The sequence below is a fragment of the Myotis brandtii genome, unplaced genomic scaffold, assembly GCF_000412655.1.
Source record: "Myotis brandtii unplaced genomic scaffold, ASM41265v1 scaffold1035, whole genome shotgun sequence".
In the NCBI taxonomy this organism is placed as follows: domain Eukaryota; kingdom Metazoa; phylum Chordata; class Mammalia; order Chiroptera; family Vespertilionidae; genus Myotis; species Myotis brandtii.
The window spans coordinates 679666-686594 of NW_005353475.1; the positions used below are offsets into that span (position 1 = coordinate 679666).

General features: G+C 34.1%; 1 long non-coding RNA gene across 1 annotated transcript; it reads right to left on the reverse strand.

The window, feature by feature from the left end:
• Window positions 1–234: 234 nt before the first annotated feature.
• On the reverse strand, window positions 235–6156 carry LOC106725654. Its single transcript, XR_001361580.1, has 3 exons — window positions 6146–6156; window positions 2723–2728; window positions 235–325 (listed from the first exon to the last, which is right to left on the reverse strand). It is a non-coding gene; the product is annotated as an uncharacterized LOC106725654 (long non-coding RNA).
• Between the last annotated feature and the right edge of the window lie 773 nt (window positions 6157–6929).

Consider the following 6929-nt stretch of genomic DNA (forward strand, 5'->3'; position numbering starts at 1 on the left):
AACTCAAAAGATGTACAACCTAAGTCACATTTCAAAACCTGAGTCCAGAGCAGCTTAATCTGGGTTCCCAAATTTTAAAGGGCTCCTTGGGGGATTAGAAAGGTTAGAAAGATTATTAGAAGAAGACCTAATGGTTTGTGTAATTGGTCAGGCAACAAAATAGTACTTGAGCTTCAGTGTTAACTTCTTCAGCCTTGAAACAATTCTACCAGTGACACTTTCTTTAATTTAAAATTTTTAATTAAATTGATTGGGATGACATTGGTCAACATGATCAAATAGGTGTCAGGTGTGGGTGTCTATGTTACAAGATGTGTATATTGCACTGTGTGTCCACCACCCAATGTCAAATCTCCTGTCGCCTTATATTAGCACCCTTCCCTCCCCCCACCCCCTTTTCCCTGTGGCAATCACCACACTGCTATTTGTGCTCACAAGTTTCAGTTTTATACCCCACATATGAGTGAAATCAGATGGTTTTTAGCTTTTTTCTGATTGACTTATTTCACTTAGCATAATATTCTCAAGGTCCATCCATGCAAACGGCAGCATTTCATCCTCTTTTATGACTGAGTAGTATTCCATTGTGTTCTCTCTACCTTCCTCTCTCTCTCCAAAATCAATGAAAAAACATTAAAAGAAAAGATAAATATGTTGATCACTCATAAATTTAACAAGGGATAAGGAGAAAGAGAGAGTTAAAGACAACAATATTAAAATGACATATCCCTAATGGTGCAGAACCTGTGCACATGTGTAAGACCACACACTACCAGGAGTAAATAGGGTGGAGATGTGTCAGCTACCATTCTCTGACTGAAAGGGGAACTGAACTGTGAACTTCTGAAACCATGACCAAGTGGAATTTATCCCTGGAAATCAAGGTTGGTTCAACATAAGAAAATCAATTAATATAATATTCTCCATCAATAAAATAGAGAACAAAAACTTGAAAATCATCTTAATGGCAGAAGAAAATATTTGACAAAATTCAATATCGGTTTATGATAAAAATTCTCAATGTTAGAATTATAAATATGAAAATGTAACATATAAAATATCTAAAAGCTAGAGTCAACATCATATTTAGTGGTGAGAGACTAAATATCTTATCCTTAGATCAGGAAAAAGGCATGAATGTCCATTTTTACCACCATTATCCAATATTGTACTGGCAGACCAAGGCAGTGCAATAAAGTAAGAAAAATGAATAAATGGAACCTGATTTAAAAATTAAAAAAAGTAAAAACTTCCATTATCCCTAGATTACATGATTTTATAAAAGAATACCAAGGAGAGCTATTTAATTCATTCTAACACATTCCTTCAGCTTATAGAATTTTTCTATAGGAAAGAACACATGAACTTAATATTAAAACTATGAATAATATTTACCCAGGCCAAGAGGTTTTTGAAAGGGAAAACATTCAAAAACGAAGAAATTAAGATCATGTTATGTGTAAGAAATCCCAAACTTCACAGTGTTGCATCCTTATCAAGAGTGTAAGGTAAGGATGATTAGAAAGATCAACAGAAAGCTAGTAAAGGATTGATATTTACATCTATATTGATGGAATCTATTATTTTCTAAAATAAGAGAGGATGTAATTTGCATTACAAAGCAACATTGGAGGATAAGCTTGAGAGAGAGATGGTTGGCAACACAAAGGCAATTTGGGCAGCTGACACAGAACCCCTCAAAAGCAATAGTGGAAACTTGAATTATGACTGTACTAATAGAGATGGAGATGCTGACATTTTTTTTCAGACATGTATAGTGTAAAATCAGCTGAGTTTTATGATTAAATGGTTTGGATGCACAAGAAAAAGATAAAAAAATAATTGAATTTTACGGTTGGGTGACAAAGTCAAGGTTGTCTCACTAAAAGAGAAAATACTGGTTTAGAAAAGAATGGAGCAAGATGAGACATTCCATTTGAGATATGTTAAGCTAAAAATGCCTGTCAATCAAAGTATAAATGTATTATAGATTTGAATATATATTTTAAAAATATTTATAAATATCTCTATAAAAATTTTGTTCTGGAAATAAAAATCTAAGGAAGCAAATAGAAAAAAATATGATAATAGATACACTGAAATGAAATCAGTAGTGAGAAACAAAAAGCCAAATATAAAATATTATGGAGTAATTAAATATAAGGGTGAGCAATAGTGCATAGTAAAGAGGGACCAATGCATGAGGAGGAGGAAGAGAAAGAGGAGAAGGGGGAAGAAGGGGAGGAGAGTGGGGGGAGAAGTAAGAAGAGGAAGAAGAGGAGGAGGAGATGGAGAAGCATACAATGAATAAATGTTTACTATGTAAGGGGGATCAAAATGTATAATTTTAAGAAGGTAGGAATTATAAATTATCCCACATGGCAAAAAATAAATGAAACTCATTCCATATGACATTAGAATGATTACACAGCTCAACTTAGTAAGATTTAAATAGAATGATGAGAAAAGTTACAGGACCAGTCTTAAGATAGATTGATAATCATCAAAGAGGAAATGTTGATAATAAACTACTAGCATGAGTGGTTTAATTTAATAATTAACTACCCATAACTAAAAATCAGCAAATGGATAATCCAAGGAGCAGCCACTTGGCAGATAATGAAGAGATTTGAGAGGTTCATTCTTTTTTTTTTCCCCCCAGGAGATCTGGTTCATTGAGATTTATTTTTATTTTTTAATTCTTTATTGTTTAAAGTACTACATATGTCTCCTTTTCCCCTCATTGACCTCTTTGTGGTCATCCCCCCACCCCCCTCCACAAGAACCAGTTAGTCTTGTTATTACTGTTGTTGTGTTGTTTCTATTAAATGAGGGGGGAAAAGCATTATAGAAGATGAAGTTCACAAAGAAACAAATATTTCAAACATCAGATAGCTATCAATGGATGTTAAACATTATATAAATCAGTAAATATCTTATATATTTTTAAATATTTCTATTTTTAAAATTATTTTATTTCAGTATTGTATTAGTCAAATATATTAATTCCTAAATAAGACCATGAAATTTGAGTTCCATTTTCATAGAAAAAAATGTATATATGAGAAAATAAATTCTAAAAAATGACTCTTAATAACTAAAACTTACTTTAACTGAGAAGATCCTCTGCTTCCATCTCATTGAATTTGATATGATTCTAATCTGCAAAGGCAGTATTTTGGGAGTTCTGATGTACTTTGTTTCTTGTACTTTGTTGGCCGTCTATGTTCTTTCTGAGTGCTTGTACTTCGACAAAAATGAATAAAAAATCCACAAAAAAATATAATTCAAGTATTTATGTATTTAATCTTTATTGTTAAAAGTATTACATATGTCCCCCTTTACCCCATTGACCCCTTCAGCTGGCCCTAATTCAAGTATTTAATTTAAAAATTTTCTTAAGTGACAAAATACATTTTTAAAATTTTAGGTAGATATGAATGTATTAAAATGCCATTTATGCAAAGAAAACAATTTTGTTTGATAGTTATCATTTCAAGCAATATAAATTTATGGGATAGTGTTTTCTTTAATTTACTCATGCATAAAATAAATAAATTTAATTAATTCAAATTATAATTATCTTGGAATTTGTGTTACTGTGACTCCATTAATGATATATTGGTTAATTTTTTAAGAAATGACTATTGCATGAAAATGTGTTTTCTCTTTGTGTGTTGACACTTGATAGAGTGCAAGGAAAAAAATAAAAATTGCTATAAAAAAAGTTCCTTAATAGAAACTTCAAAGAGGCATACAGATGGCCCATAGACATGTGAAAAAATGCTCAATGTCACTAATCATCAGAAAAATGGATATTTAAACCACAATGATATTTAAACCACATTACCTCACATCTGCCAGAATGGCTACCATCAATAGAGCAACAAATGAGTGCTGGCAAGGAAGTGGAGAAAAGGGAATCCTAGTGCGCTGTTGGTAGAAATGCAGACTGGTGCAGATACTGTGGTAAACAGAATGGAGTTTACTCAAAAAATTAAAAATGCAACTGCCCTTTGACCCAGCGATCCACTTCTGGAAATATATCCTAAGAATCCCAAAATACCAATCAGAAATATATGCCACCCCTGTGTTTATAGCAGCATTATTTACAATAGCTAAGATCTGGAAACAGTCCAAGTGCCCATCAGTAGATGAGTGGATAAAAAGGCCTTGGTACAGTTACACAATGGAATACTATGCAGCTGCCAAAAAGAAGGATCTCTTACCCTTTGCAACAGTATGGATGGACCTGGAGATTATTATGCTAAGCAAAATAATTCAATCAGAGAAAGACAAATACCATACGATCTCTCTAGTATAGGGAATTTAATGAACAAAATAAACTAACAACAAAATAGAACCAAAGGCATGGATCCATGGAACAGATTGAAAAATATCAGAGGGAAGGTGACTGGGGGGGCGGGGATTAAAAATAAAAGGTGAAGTGATTATGTAAAGAACATAGATGCATAGTCCATGGACACAGACAACAGTGTGGTGAAGGCCAGGGGAGGGGGAGCAGGGCTGGATGGAGGTAGGGAAAGGCAGGGGGAGGGGATATCTGTAATAGATCAACAACAACATAAAAGAAGCTCCTTATTCATGTTTCTATACTGCATATATATTTTATAAATCAACAATGATACAACTAATAATTATATCACTTCCATCACTTGAATAATCAGTGTTTTCCCAAAGGAAAGAGAGAATTCATCTAGGGGAGACTGCATTTCCTTCCTATTTTTTAATGTATCAGATAAAATAAAATTTTGAATTTTCTCGGAGACACTTTTCAGTTTAAAATCTATATTACTTTGTAAACTTTTACTCCTGAAAATAGTTAAGAATCACCATTACGTGGAGAGAGGAAAAAGATAAAAATTTCTGAGGGGTGACAAAATGACACTATTTTGTTTTGTTCTGTATTATATTTTAATCAGTAATATCTCCCTACTGAAGTTACCAATGATGGGGAAAAACAAAACAAACAAACAAAACACCCAGACAACGATGCAGTATGTTGTCCTCAGGTTATTTTCTTATTATCAAATCTTATAAAATGTTTTCTTTTATTTACATGTCTATACTACTATGATTCTACCTAATAGATTAGAGTAAGTTTTCCACAGATTTGCTAGGTCACCATGCAAGGATTCGTAAACTATGAAGAGACATATAAGTGTAGTAGGCCAGGTAAGTATTATTGAGTTCTTCAAACTTGTGCAAGTTTTTAAACTGCATGTCACAAAACTCCACTTTGCTTGATATGTACGTAGCCTGTCATTTCCTTAGGATCTCAATATGTTCAGTCATGCCCTGGGAATGGCCATGTGGTGACAGCTGGAAGGTAATTAGTTGGGAGACTGAATAAGCTGCTGCAACAAGGAAATCACAGAAAACATTGGCCAAAAATTCAAAATACATTTCTTTTTCTATCACATAATAGTCCAAATGTGGGAGGGGATTCCAAGGCCAGCGGCATACTTTTGCCATCTTCAACACGTGCCTTTATCCCTGCATCCAAGACCTTGTTCCAGTTACTGTAATTTCTAGTCAAGTGGAAAAGGAAATGTGGGGCAGGGAGTAGATTCTTTTTAATGTTATGTTTAAAGCAATAGTTCATATCAAAATAATGGTGTATGGCTAAACACAACTTCAAGATTATTTTTTTTTCTTCTAAAAACTATGACCTAGTTTTTAGAAAAGCTGCGGATTTGGGGCTGATGTCAGAAGAGAAGAGGGGTAAGTATTCTTTCTTCTTGCTGACTGGTCTGTCCTTATTGATTCAAACTCTAATCACTAGAGATGCTCACAAAATAAATACCTACTTTCTGAGAGGGTTGGACACACGTATTTTAAAAATTTTATTGTATTTATTGGGGTAACACTGGCTAATAAAATTACACAGACTTCAAGTGTACAATTAATTCTACAATCCATCATCTCTATATTGCATTATGTGTTTTCCACCAAAACTCATCTTCCTTTGGTACCATATATTTGACTCCCTTTACCCTTTTCTAGCTACTACTCCCACACTTTCTCTCTGGTAACCACTATATTGTTGTCTTTTACACATACTTCTTGATCCTCAGTACACAGTCTGGCTTCTCTCTGACCTTTGCCTCTAGAGTTTAGATACTTTTAAAAATTATCCCACTCAGTCCAGGCTGGACAACTTCTGCCTGCAAGGTACCCAAGACCCCTATCCTTGCTAGCATTACCCTTTATAGCAACTTAAAGGAGTGTGAGCTTCAAGACCAAGTTCAAATTTATAATTATGGAACGCCTCTGCTATTCTGCACAGGAAATTGGTAGCATGTGCACAACACTCTCCAGGTTCTCCTCCTTTCCCATACCAGGCTCATTCCACAGAATTCAAGGCTTCCCTTTAGACTTGCCCAAGTAACTATCAACACGTGCCTTTATCCCTGCATCCAAGACCTTGTTCCAGTTACTGTAATTTCTAGTCAAGTGGAAAAGGAAATGTGGGGCAGGGAGTAGATTCTTTTTAATGTTATGTTTAAAGCAACAGTTCATATCAAAATAATGGTGTATGGCTAAACACCACTTCAAGATTAATTTTTTTTTTCCTTCCAAAAACTATGACCTAGTTTTTAGAAAAGCTGCGGTTATTGGGCTGATGTCAGAAGAGAAGAGGGGTAAGCATTCCTTCTTCTTGCGGACTGGTCTGTCCTTATTGCTTCAAACTCACTAGAGGAGCTCACAAAATAAATACCTACTTTCTGAGGGGCTAGACACACTTCTTTTACAAATTTTATTGTATTTATTGGGGTGACACTGGCTAATAAAATTACACAGACTTCAAGTGTACAATTAATTCTACAATCCATCATCTCTATATTGCATTATGTGTTTTCCACCAAAACTCATCTTCCTTTGGTACCATATATTTGACTCCCTTT